We start from the raw sequence: 14,659 nt of genomic DNA on the forward strand, positions 1-14,659 counted from the left end.
TACCTCATTTAGGCCATTGGTTCGTTTTAGTCCGTTTTGTCAATTGTATTTTTGTTTCGCTTTACGTTTGGTCAAATTACGTTTTTTATTCAATTTTTATTTTTAATTACATTTTGGTCCGGTTTCTTTTCCAATTTTCATTTCAGTCCTTTTTTGGTCAATTACAGTTTAGTCCTTAAGTTTTGTTTTTTGCAGAAAAGTCCATTTTTTTGTACAAAGCCGTGCCATTTTCTTCTCCAAATCCAGGTGTCCTGTTTTCATTGGTTCAGATGCACACATGTCAGCTATAAAAGCAGTGAGTCAGAGTCAAAGCCATTAACTACACGCCACATCACAAACAGAAATTACAATCTCTCTCATTTCAGTTACGGATCAAAAACCCAGAAATCACTAAGAACACTGAACAATCACAAACCCTAACCGTTTCAGATTCAACCAAAAATCATCCAGAACCAATACGAAATACAATAGATCCATCACAGTTCTCAGTGATTCACTGAAGAATCATCATCATAGAACTTTTTCTCTGCAATTCAAGCGCAGATCCATCACCGTTTGGCGACGAATCCCTGCACGATCACAGAGATCAGAGTGAAGAAGAAGAGGGAAAGAAAACGAAGAATCTGGACCGGTGAAGAACAGGAAGAATCACTGATTTATTTTCAGTTTCAAGGCCGGAAATCAACACAGAAAGCACAGAATCTCCATCAAAAATTTCAGGTAAAAACTCAGAACCTCTTTGCAAAATAAAATCATAGTTTAAACCTGCAAAATCACGCAAGCAGCAAACTTAACAATTTTCCAGAATCACAAAAAAAAACCGTAACCGTAACCGTAACCGTAAAACGCGTGAATCTCGTTTTTCTCTTTTCAAAAAGCATCAACGCAAGCGAATCGTTACAGATCAAGAAGGATAAAAGAGGATTTGATCCAAGAAAGTTTCAAAGAAAAAAAGAGTTTCAAAACCGTGACATAAAACCTCAGATCTACAACGATTCAGACCTTGCATGCAAAATCCAGTGCCATATTCGTGTTTAGGATAAAAAAGGATGTCTGGAAACGTAAGTTTTTTTTGAAAATGGTGAAGTTCGTTCAACTCCGGCGGCGGCGCCACCACCTTGGGCGGCCGGCCACCGTGCCGGAGGAACAAGCCTCACCGGGGAAGATGAAGATCTTCCATCTTTTCCAGAATCCGGTGAGAGGAGGGAGGTGAGAGAAGAGAGAAGAGTTTTAGAGAGAGAGGAGTTTAGAGAGAGGAAGAAGAGAGTAAAATGAAAAAACCGGTGCCTGTACCCTTATATAGCCAGTGAACCGGACCGGTCCAGAACCGGTCCATTCCCCTTTGATTCCTGGCCGTTTGATCTAGGGTTTTATGATCCTGGATCAATCGTGCGTCTCCTGTGCATCCGGATCTTGTGGTTATTGGGCTTGGACTTTATCCTTTTTTTTTTTACGTTTTTGCTTTTCCTGTGCTATTCACACCCCTGTTTTTTGCTATCTGCACCTATGTCTTGATTAAAATTGTGATAAAATTCCTAGAAAAATTCATACATGTTTCTTGATATTTTCTTAGTGTTTTTATGACATTTTTGCACATTAAGGATCTATGAAATTTTTGTATAATTAATTCATAGCATTTTAATTCTTTTTGAATTATTTGTTATGGATTCTTCTTCACACATTTGTCCTTGATGTGAGAATATGTAATAAAAACTACTTGATGTGTTAATATGAGAAATTTGTGCCTATAATTTCATGTTGATTTGCTGTTTTGATTTGGTTCATAAGTTCTTGATTTTATGAACAATATATGCCTATTTTGAAAGATATAAAATGCCAAGTTTATTCTAGAAAATATGGCATGAAACCATGCTTGCATGTTTCCAATAATTCCATGCTATAACTTGAGATAAAGAAAACTCTTTCAAAATTTGTTGAAGCATGAGAATTAGAGGCCAAGAATGCTTTAGGTTTCATACCTAAGTTTTTAGGGTTTAATGTCATTTTGTTAACTTTTTGTGCCATCTTGCATGCTTTTATTTCTTAGCACTTGTTATGTTTTTTTCTTTTTACTAACAAGTTTATTTCCATGTTTCATGCATCTCATTTAGCATTCCCTCCACCTTCTTTAGCCTAGCATTTATTCTTGCAAGTTTTACTTCGTTTTAGAGATGTAATTTGTCATCATTATTTTGTAGCTTGGCAAAGGGGCCATAGAATGTATTTAGGCAATTTTTGTAATATGGACTATGGACACTATGACGCACCGACACGCACACACTCACCTTAGATGTATGCATAGGATTGTATGGTTAAATAAGCGTTTAGGTTTTAAACACTTAGAGAAAATCCATCTTTTTTTCAAAAAAAAACAATTGAACTTCACTTCAAAAATTTTCATAATAAATATGAAGTCAACACTTCATTTTTTTTTCTTTTCTTTTTCTTAAGAAAAATTCAATTCATCTTAATCATTTAGACTTTCTTTTTAATCACTAATCAAACCTCACTTTTTGCTAAATCTAATGCCCTTGAGGCCTCTCATCTCTATTCTTCAAAAATCTCTTTTCAAACTTAAAATCAACCAATAAAAACAAAAACCATCTTTGAGCAAGAACTACGCCGGTTTTGATCCCGTAAAACGGTACGTAGGCAATGAGTCAAAACTCATCCAAGCCGAAATAAAAATCAAATTCTACTTCTTCTCACCCCCATTCTTCACTAAACATACCTCCTCCTTTTACAAATAAGCAATAAAATTAAAGCGTAGAAATAAACTTAGGAAAACGGCTCCTATAGAGGACTATAGTTACTCCGGGTGCCTAACACCTTCCCGTAGTAAAACCGACCCCCGAACTTAGAATCTAAGGGTTTTTTCTCAATTTTTCCCTTCCCAAGAAAAAAGAGAGATATCAACGGTCGAAAGGTACAAGTCCAATTAAATGGCTTGGCACCCAAAAACCATGATAACAGAAATGGCGACTTCACTGGGGACCTTTTTAGCGGGTCGCGCCTAGTTTTCCTTAGTTTATATTTACGCTTTATTTTATTGCTTACATATGTGAATATTTGTTTACTTTCATTCAACGTGTGGGGTGAGAATATCAAAAGTCCTAACCCGGGCTGAGTGAACTTATGTTTAGGTAGAGATATAATCGACAATTCGATCCGGGGGTTGCCTCGTGTATTGGATTATGCGATCAATCTCACATAGCTGAGGCATTTTGAAGGTGATATTGTCGGCGTGTGTTGTCATGCTTAGGCACTTCACTTTCAATTGTTCGACGAAGCTATGAACCGTAGTTACCAAACCCATCCTAGCCTTTTTAGGACGTAGTGCGGTGGCTAAATTGAGTGTTGTCTCAAACTTTAGTCGTCACGCGATACTACACTCAAACTAGACCTTCTCACAAATAATCATGGAACGGGTGTCGTCCTGTACTACCATGATATATGTGAGAGAGGTTGCAGTTTGGGAACTGTGTTAGAACCTTGGTTACTACTATCCAAAGCCTTAGTTCACCGGACGCCGTGTCCATCTGTTACTTTGAATCTCAACCCACCCTGTTCTTTGTAACTAAACAAAACAATCATGCATACATGCATTCATGCATAAACATTTTTCATGCATTCATCGAAGGGTTTAAACAAATGAGAATTTTTGTAAATAATCACAGGTATGAAGAAGACTAAGTGCTACAAGTTCAAGGAAGTGGATTTGGTTAGCTTGAGAGAGTTGGCACTCAAGGTCAAGGGTCAAACAGGGTTCCGACTCCGGTACGGGGGATTGCTTACTTTGCTCCGAACCGATGTGGACGAGAAGCTAGTGCACACTCTGGTGCAATTTTATGATCCGAGCTTCCGCTGCTTCACTTTCCCGGACTTCCAGTTGGTTCCTACTCTCGAGGCTTACTCCAATCTAGTGGGTTTACCTATAGCCGAGAAGACACCTTTCACCGGTCCCGGGACTTCTCTTACTCCTCTGGTTATCGCTAAGGATCTCTACCTCAAGACTTCCGACGTCTCCAACCATCTTATTACCAAGTCTCACATCCGGGGGTTCACTTCGAAGTATCTTCTTGATCAGGCTAATCTCGGTACTACTCGTCAGGATACACTCGAGGCTATTCTTGCTTTGCTTATCTACGGGCTCATTCTCTTCCCGAACCTCGACAACTTCGTGGACATGAATGCTATCGAGATCTTTCATTCCAAGAACCCGGTTCCTACTTTGCTAGCGGATACCTACCACGCCATCCATGACAGGACTCTCAAGGGCCGTGGGTATATTCTTTGCTGCACATCTCTTTTGTATAGGTGGTTTATTTCGCACCTTCCGAGTTCCTTCCATGATAACTCGGAAAATTGGTCCTACTCTCAGCGGATTATGGCTCTCACTCCTAATGAGGTCGTCTGGCTCACTCCGGCCGCTCAGGTAAAGGAAATCATCATGGGTTGCGGAGACTTTCTCAATGTACCTCTTCTTGGTACCCGTGGAGGAATCAACTACAATCCCGAGCTTGCTATGAGACAGTTTGGTTTTCCTATGAAGTCGAAGCCCATCAATCTTGCCACATCTCCAGAGTTCTTCTTCTACACGAATGCTCCTACCGGACAAAGGAAAGCTTTCGTGGATGCTTGGTCCAAGGTTCGAAGGAAAAGTGTGAGGCATCTAGGTGTGAGATCCGGTGTCGCTCTTGAAGCCTATACTCAGTGGGTGATAGATCGAGCTGAGGAGATTGGTATGCCTTATCCAGCTATGAGATATGTGTCTTCATCTACCCCATCTATGCCTCTACCGTTGCTCCCCGCGACTCAGGATATGTATCAGGAGCATCTAGCTATGGAGAGTCGTGAGAAGCAAGTGTGGAAAGCTCGGTACAATCAAGCCGAGAATCTAATCATGACTTTGGATGGTAGAGATGAGCAGAAGACTCATGAGAATCTGATGTTGAAGAAAGAGCTAGCTAAGGCCCGGAGGGAACTAGAAGAGAAAGACGAGCTGCTTATGAGGGATTCCAAGAGAGCCCGAGGACGACGAGACTTCTTTGCCAGATACTGTGATTCAGATTCCGAGTCCGATGATCCTCCGACTACTTCCTATGCTTGAGGACTCCATGTGTTTATCTTGTTGAAATTTCAAAGTCTTCCTGTTAAAAAAAATACTATGTAGTTTTGATTATTTGCAAAGATTTCTAATTTGTTTAAAATTCCTTCGATGAAAAAAATAAGTCTTTTGCATTCGCATTTGCATATCATGCATCATATGCATCATGCATTGGTCACAAAGGCTTCCAAGTGCTTACTATCTCCTGGTTCCTCTGCCGCAGTGTGAAAAGTGGCTCGTGCTCAGAGAGTTTACGAACCAGATAGAATTGATCGAACCAGAGAATACAGAAGAAAGAAAAGGGCTATGGAAGAAGAGAACGCTCAGCTTCGCACCGAGTTAGCCTCTCTAAAGGAGGAATTGGCTAAAGCTAATGACGTCATGACTGCTCTACTAGCTGCTCAAGAGCAATCAGCTACAGCTATCCCTACAACCACAGCTGCACCAGTAACTACAAGCGTGCTCCCTACCACTTCTGCAGACAATCGCTTTACTATGCCAGTGGGGTTTCCGTATGGGCTTCCACCGTTCTTCACTCCCGTTGCTACAGCAAGCACCTCGGGCACTGCTAACAATGTTCTGATTCCTGCAACAAATGCCGCCTCCATCATTGCTACTTTGCCACAAACAACAGCAGCTGTCACTGAGCCTCTGGTACACATTCTGCCTCAAGGTATTAACATCAACACACAGCACAGAAGCATCCCCGTAACCAAGACTATGGAAGAGATGATGGAGGAACTTGCTAAAGAACTCCGTCACGAAATCCAGGCCAATCGAGGGAGTGCAGACTCTGTCAAAACTCAAGACCTTTGCTTAGTGTCAAAAGTGGATGTTCCTAAAAAGTTCAAGATTCCGGACTTCGACCGGTACAACGGGCTAACTTGTCCTCAAAATCACATCATCAAATACGTCCGGAAGATGGGCAATTACAAAGACAATGATTCCCTTATGATCCACTGTTTTCAGGATAGTCTGATGGAGGATGCCGCAGAGTGGTATACTAGTTTGAGTAAGAATGACATCCATACCTTTGATGAGTTAGCCACCGCTTTCAAGAGCCATTATGGGTTTAACACTCGACTGAGGCCAAATAGGGAGTTTCTCAGGTCCCTATCTCAGAAGAAGGAGGAAAGTTTCCGTGAATATGCGCAAAGGTGGAGAGGGGCGGCTGCCCGTATCACTCCTGCTTTAGATGAGGAAGAAATGACCCAGACGTTCTTAAAAACGTTGAAGAAAGATTATGTTGAGAGGATGATCATCGCTGCCCCGAACAACTTTTCGGAGATGGTCACCATGGGAACCCGTCTTGAGGAAGCCGTAAGGGATGGAATCATCGTGTTTGAGAAAGCTGAATCCTCTGTGAATGCGTCGAAGAGATATGGTAATGGACACCACAAGAAGAAAGAAACGGAAGTGGGGATGGTGTCAGCTGGAGCCGGGCAATCAATGGCTACTGTTGCTCCTATCAATGCAGCTCAAATGCCTCCGTCATACCCATATATGCCGTATTCTCAGCATCCGTTCTTCCCACCGTTTTATCATCAGTACCCTTTGCCGCCGGGCCAGCCTCAAGTGCCCGTCAATGCAATTGCCCAACAGATGAAACAACAGATGCCGGTTCAACAACAACAACAAAATCAGCAAGCCAGGCCAACCTTCCCTCCTATACCGATGTTGTATGCAGAACTTCTTCCAACTCTACTCCAGAGAGGTCATTGTACAACTAGACAGGGTAAGCCCCCACCTGATCCGTTGCCTCCAAGGTTCAGGTCTGATCTCAAATGTGACTTTCATCAAGGTGCCTTGGGTCATGACGTCGAGGGGTGTTATGCTTTGAAGTATATCGTGAAGAAGCTCATCGATCAAGGGAAGCTGACTTTTGAGAATAATGTCCCACATGTCCTCGACAATCCGCTACCAAATCATGCCGTTGTGAATATGATCGAAGTGTGTGAAGAAGCTCCGAGACTTGATGTCCGCAACGTCGCAACTCCTCTGGTACCTCTACACATCAAGCTGTGCAAAGCTTCTCTGTTCAATCATGATCATGCCAAGTGTCTGGGATGTCTCCGTGATCCTTTGGGTTGCCATGCTGTTCAAGACGACATTCAAAGCTTGATGAATGATAATCTTCTGACTGTCAGTGATGTTTGCGTGATCGTGCCAGTTTTTCACGATCCACCTGTCAAGAGTGTAACTTTGAAGAAGAATGCTGAGCCTTTGGTGATAAGGTTGCCAGGACCAATTCCTTATGTTTCGGACAAAGCAGTGCCATACAAGTACAATGCTACTATGATAGAAAATGGAGTAGAGGTGCCTCTAGCCTCGTTTGCCACAGTAAGCAATATTGCCGAAGGGACTTCTGCAGCGCTAAGAAGCGGGAAGGTCCGTCCGCCGTTATTTCAGAAGAAGGTAGCTACGCCGACCATTCCACCAGTTGAAGAAGCAACTCCAACCGTTGTTTCACCCATTGCTACAGATGTGAACCAGTCAGGCAAGTCTATTGAGGATTCAAATTTAGATGAGATTTTGAGGATAATAAAGAGAAGCGACTACAAGATCGTTGATCAGTTGCTGCAGACTCCTTCGAAGATATCTGTATTGTCATTACTCTTGAGCTCCGAGGCTCACAGGAATACCTTGTTAAAGGTGCTGGAGCAGGCTTATGTTGACCACGAAGTTACGGTAGATCGTTTCGGTGGCATAGTGGGAAATATTACTGCTTGTAACAATCTCTGGTTTAGTGAAGAAGAGCTGCCGGAAGTGGGAAAGAGTCACAATCTGGCTTTGCACATCTCGGTGAACTGTAAATCGGACATGATATCAAATGTGTTGGTGGACACTGGTTCCTCTCTCAATGTAATGCCTAAGACAACCCTAGATCAGTTGAGCTACCGTGGGACCCCTTTGAGAAGAAGTACTTTCTTGGTCAAAGCTTTTGATGGATCTCGAAAGAACGTGCTGGGGGAGATAGACTTGCCGATAACCATTGGCCCTGAGAATTTCTTGGTTACTTTCCAGGTGATGGACATTAATGCATCCTACAGTTGCCTGCTGGGAAGACCGTGGATACACGATGCAGGTGCGGTTACTTCCACCTTACATCAGAAGTTGAAATTTGTGAAGAATGGAAAACTCGTTACAATCCATGGTGAAGAAGCGTACTTAGTCAGCCAATTGTCTTCTTTTTCTTGTATTGAAGCAGGGTCTGCTGAGGGAACTGCTTTCCAAGGTTTGACCATTGAAGGTGCAGAGTCTAAGGAAGCTGGGGCCGCTATGGCTTCATTGAAGGATGCTCAGAGAGCCATTCAAGAAGGTCAGACTGCCGGCTGGGGCAAGGTAATACAGCTCTGTGAGAACAAGCGTAAAGAAGGTCTCGGGTTCTCCCCGTCATCAAGGGTTTCCTCGGGAGTCTTCCACAGTGCAGGTTTTGTTAATGCTATCTCTGAAGAAGCCACTGGATCTGGTCTCAGACCTGCATTTGTTACACCAGGAGGCATTACGACAAATTGGGATGCCATTGACATTCCTTCAATCATGCATGTTTCTGAGTAATGTGTCTTGTTGCTTTATTGCTTTGTTTTCAAAATGACAATCCTCTCGCTCTGCCCAAAGTGAGAGTGATATTTTCTGTAAGGGCATGTTTGTTTCGGCATTGCCGTTGATTAATAAAATTTTGTCGTTTCTTCCACGACTACTTTTTTTTTTTTTAGTGCTTTTTCCCTTGGAAACAATGGTAATGCCAGAAAAAACCAAAACGTCTGTATTTTCTTATTAATTTCAAAAATCTGCATGAAAAAAAAAAAAAAAACTCTTTCTAAAATCATCCAATCATTATATGCAGGTTGAACCATAATAAACCCGTTGAACACAGTAATCCTACGGTTCCTCCAAGTTTTGATTTCCCTGGGTATGAAGCCGAAGATGAGGAAAGTAATGACATACCGTATGAGATCACTCGGTTACTTGAGCAAGAAAAGAAAGCCATTCAGTCTCACCAAGAAGAGATTGAGCTTATCAACATAGGTACCGAGGAAAACAAGCGAGAAATCAAGATTGGTGCTACTCTAGAGGAAGGGGTTAAACAGAAGATCATCCAACTCCTCCGGGAATATCCGGATATTTTTGCATGGTCCTATGAAGATATGCCAGGTCTAGACCCTATGATCGTGGAGCATCGGATCCCTACCAAGCCTGAATGTCCTCCCGTCAGGCAGAAATTGAGAAGGACTCATCCTGATATGGCTCTCAAGATCAAGAATGAAGTTCAAAAGCAGATTGATGCGGGTTTCCTCATGACAGTTGAGTATCCCGAATGGGTTGCCAATATTGTGCCTGTGCCAAAGAAGGATGGTAAAGTTCGGATGTGTGTTGACTTCAGAGACCTGAACAAGGCCAGTCCAAAAGACAACTTTCCATTACCTCATATTGATGTGCTTGTTGATAATACTGCTCAATCTAAGGTGTTTTCCTTCATGGACGGTTTCTCCGGTTACAATCAGATCAAAATGTCTCCGGAAGATAGAGAAAAGACATCTTTTATCACTCCATGGGGTACCTTCTGCTACAAAGTGATGCCGTTCGGCCTAATCAATGCTGGTGCTACCTATCAAAGGGGAATGACCACTCTGTTTCATGACATGATTCACAAAGAAGTCGAGGTATATGTGGACGACATGATTGTGAAGTCAACAGATGAGGAGCAGCATGTTGAATATTTAACAAAGATGTTTGAAAGGTTGAGAAAATACAAGCTGCGATTGAATCCCAACAAATGTACATTCGGTGTCAGGTCCGGAAAGTTATTAGGCTTCATTGTCAGCCAAAAGGGCATTGAAGTCGATCCTGATAAAGTCCGGGCCATCCGAGAAATGCCGGCTCCACAGACAGAGAAGCAAGTCAGAGGTTTCTTGGGACGTTTGAATTACATCTCCCGATTCATATCTCATATGACCGCAACCTGTGGGCCGATTTTCAAGCTGCTTAGAAAGAACCAGCCTGTTGTATGGAATGATGAATGCCAAGAAGCTTTTGATAGCATCAAGAATTACCTGCTGGAACCACCTATCCTTGTCCCACCCGTGGAAGGAAGGCCTTTGATCATGTATTTGGCAGTATTTGATGAATCCATGGGATGTGTACTTGGTCAACAAGATGAAACCGGAAAGAAAGAGCATGCTATCTACTATCTGAGCAAGAAGTTCACCGATTGTGAAACTCGGTATACAATGCTTGAGAAGACTTGTTGTGCTCTAGCTTGGGCTGCCAAACGCCTGCGTCATTATTTGGTGAATCATACAACTTGGCTGATATCCAGAATGGATCCGATAAAGTATATCTTTGAGAAAGCGGCCGTTACTGGGAAGATCGCACGCTGGCAGATGCTTTTGTCTGAATATGATATTGTGTTCAAAACTCAAAAGGCAATCAAAGGCAGCATCCTCGCCGATCACCTTGCTTATCAACCTCTTGATGATTACCAACCAATTGAATTCGATTTCCCTGATGAAGAGATCATGTATTTAAAATCCAAAGACTGCGAAGAACCGTTGATTAATGAAGGTCCAGATCCCAATAGCAAGTGGGGTTTAGTCTTTGATGGTGCTGTCAATGCTTATGGCAAAGGAATTGGGGCAGTCATTGTATCCCCGCAAGGGCATCACATTCCCTTTACCGCCCGAATTCTGTTCGAATGTACCAACAACATGGCTGAGTATGAAGCATGTATCTTTGGGATCGAGGAAGCAATTGACATGAGAATCAAACACCTCGACATCTATGGAGATTCTGCGCTCGTCATCAATCAGATAAAGGGTGAATGGGAGACCCACCATGCTAAGTTGATTCCTTATCGTGATTATGCGAGACGTTTGCTGACATATTTTACAAAGGTTGAGCTGCACCATATTCCTCGTGATGAGAACCAAATGGCTGATGCTCTTGCTACTCTATCCTCCATGTTTCGAGTAAACCATTGGAATGATGTGCCATTAATCAAAGTGCAACGCCTTGAAAGACCTTCACATGTGTTTGCTATTGGGGATGTGATCGATCAGGCTGGTGAAAATGTGGTTGACTGTAAACCCTGGTACTACGACATCAAACAGTTCTTGCTGAGCCGTGAGTATCCGCCGGGTGCTTCCAAACAAGACAAGAAGACCTTGAGAAGATTGGCCAGTAGATTCCTGTTAGATGGAGATATTCTGTACAAGAGAAACTATGACATGGTATTGTTAAGATGTGTTGATGAACATGAAGCGGAGCAGTTAATGCATGATGTACATGACGGTACCTTCGGGACCCATGCTACAGGGCATACTATGTCGAGGAAGTTGTTACGGGCAGGTTACTACTGGATGGCCATGGAGCATGATTGCTACCAGTACGCCAGAAAATGCCACAAATGTCAAATCTATGCTGATAAGATTCATGTGCCTCCGCACGCTCTCAATGTTATGTCATCCCCATGGCCGTTCTCAATGTGGGGCATCGACATGATTGGAAGGATTGAACCGAAGGCTTCAAATGGTCATCGTTTCATCTTAGTGGCAATTGACTACTTCACCAAGTGGGTTGAAGCAGCATCTTATACCAATGTGACCAAGCAAGTGGTAGCTAAGTTCATCAAGAACAACATCATCTGTCGATATGGTGTTCCCAGCAAGATTATTACCGACAATGGTACCAACCTGAACAACAATGTGGTGCAAGCTCTTTGTGAAGAATTCAAAATTGAGCATCATAACTCTTCTCCTTATAGACCTCAGATGAATGGCGCAGTTGAGGCCGCCAACAAGAATATCAAGAGAATTGTCCAGAAGATGGTAACCACTTACAAGGACTGGCATGAGATGTTACCCTATGCTCTGCATGGCTACCGTACTACTGTGCGCAGTTCAACCGGGGCAACCCCTTTCTCTCTTGTATATGGTATGGAAGCAGTTCTTCCTTTGGAAGTGGAGATCCCATCTCTCCGTGTGATCATGGAAGCAAAGTTATCCGAGGCTGAATGGTGCCAGAGCCGGTATGACCAGTTGAATTTGATTGAGGAAAAACGTATGGATGCCATGGCTCGTGGACATTCATATCAAGCAAGAATGAAGACTGCTTTTGACAAGAAAGTCCATCCTCGAGAATTCAAGGTAGGGGAACTGGTATTGAAAAGGAGGATAAGCCAGCAACCTGACCCAAGGGGCAAGTGGGCGCCTAACTATGAAGGTCCTTATGTTGTAAAGAAGGCCTTCTCCGGTGGTGCTTTAATCCTTACACACATGGACGGTGTAGAACTTCCGAATCCAGTGAATGCCGATATAGTCAAGAAATACTTTGCCTAGAAATATGAAAAGAACAGCGTGGTAGGTCGAAAACCCGAAAGGGCGGCCTAGGCAAAAATGCGCTTCCCGGTGGATCGAAAACCCGAAAGGGCGGTCCAGGCAAAAATAAGGGACAAAAAAAATATATGAAAAGCTCGCTGAGATTGTATGCAACTCAGGCAAGAATGAGCGTCTCGATGAGCCGAAAACCCGAAAGGGCGGTTCATGCAAAAATGAGATTGAAACAAAAAGCAAGTAACTATATCTGGCCAACCACCGTCCCCCTTGGGACATCTGCAGCTGTTAATGACCATCTTCATCAAAAGCTCCTATGCTTGCGAATTCAAAGTTCCTAGGAAATGTCATGATTACTGTGTTCAATGTACCACCAACCAATAAAATTACCATTTTCCAAGCTTTGTAAATCCGTGGAGTCACGCCTTTGGCTGACCACCACTCTTATACATCAATTTGAGCTTGTGCTTTTGTTTGAAATTCTATTTTCTTCTACTTTCAAAGCTATATACGAAACATTTTCTTTCTATTTTGATAATGACAATGCTTGAAACGAACATTTTTGAAAATTAAAAACTTTTTGTCTATTTTGAAAAGCAAACCTGAGCAACAGGGTACATTCAAATGAAACATGCATGAGCGAGAGTATGTCAATGTCTATTTCAATACAAGCAGGTTCTCCTCCAGGATAGTCTGTGGTCAATGGCAAGAATGAAAAAACAGAATGAAAATGCATGAAAGTGAATGAGCTCGCTAAGTTGAAAACCCGAAAGGGCGGCTTAGGCAAAAATGAGCACCCCGCTGGATTGAAAACCCGAAAGGGCGATCCAGGCAAAAATGGGATGCAAAAAAAATGAATGATGAAAATGAGAATATAACATGCAAAAAGCATTGACCACAGATGCAATGTCTACAACATACCCAGCTTTGAAATGCCCAGCACAACGGCGTTTTCCCCAGTAAAGTCTCTCAAGATTCTATCCCCAGCAAGTTGCATACCTACCTGCCCTCAGCCATGGTTCCAATACGTCTCCCAACGACGTCATTTCCAAAGAGGATTTCCAAGAATGTGTAATATAGCACGAGCCACTACGTGCCCAATACTCTAATGTCTTGTCTTCCCCGTGAAGTCGTGCCTACAAACTGCCAACAGTCATGCATTACAAGCATTCATACATGCATAATCATGCATATTACGTGCCCATCCATTTAATGAAACTGTTATATCATTCATGCATATCGCATTTCCAATGTCAACATCAGTCTCAATTCAATACTCATGTCAGGTTCTCTGTCAAAACCTTGTGAGCCAATAATATCGGTCGATTTCTACTTTTCAATTTAAATCGGCGTCAAGTCAATCTCAATCTATATTTTGTCAAAAAAAATAAAAAACAATCCCCAGTGAATATGTTTCTGTTTGGTCAAGTGGCTAGTTCAAGTCCAAGAACAGCTTGTACCTATCAATTTGCTTATATTACCGGTCGAGTGCCCAGCTCAATCCAAGAGCAGCTTGTACCTGTCAATATGTTTCCGTTCAGTCAAGTGACTAGCTCAATCCAAGAGCAGCTTGTACCCGTCTATCTGTTTCTGTTCGCTCAAGTGGCTAGCTCGATCCAAGAGCAGCTTGCGCCTGTCCATTTTTGTATTTGTCTCCGGTGGAGTAACCAGTTCGAATCCTTAAGAACAAGCTCGCACCTGTCTATTTGCCATGTTTTCAGTCGGGTCACCAGTTCGAATCCGTAAGAACAACTCGTACTTGTCAATTTTCCTTTTTTTTCCAGTCGAGTCACCAGTTCGAATCCATAAGAACAACTCGCACTTTCCAATATCCCCAAGTGAGTTACCAGTTCGAATCCATAAGAACAACTCATGTTTGTCCAGTAACCTCTATCCCCTGTGAAGTTACCAGTTCGAATCCAAGAACAGCTTATACCTGTCCAACTTGTTTCTAGTTTCCCGTTACTCTGCTATTCACTATCTTTGTCAATGTCTATCAATCCCGCCATGGATACGACATATTTTGTTAATTCCAATCCCCATGAGGTCTTGCATTCATAATCCAAATGATGCATGGCATGCATATTATTTGAAAATGGGTAGGCGTATTTTTACGTCCAAACACAGTGCAAATGCTAATATTTAAGTATCTTCGTCCTGTCAAGCCAAAGACTCCGTCTCTTGACTCTCCAGACAAAGAAACTTAAATAGGGGCAGCTGT

The sequence above is a fragment of the Medicago truncatula genome, chromosome 6 (assembly GCF_003473485.1).
Source record: "Medicago truncatula cultivar Jemalong A17 chromosome 6, MtrunA17r5.0-ANR, whole genome shotgun sequence".
Taxonomy (NCBI): domain Eukaryota; kingdom Viridiplantae; phylum Streptophyta; class Magnoliopsida; order Fabales; family Fabaceae; genus Medicago; species Medicago truncatula.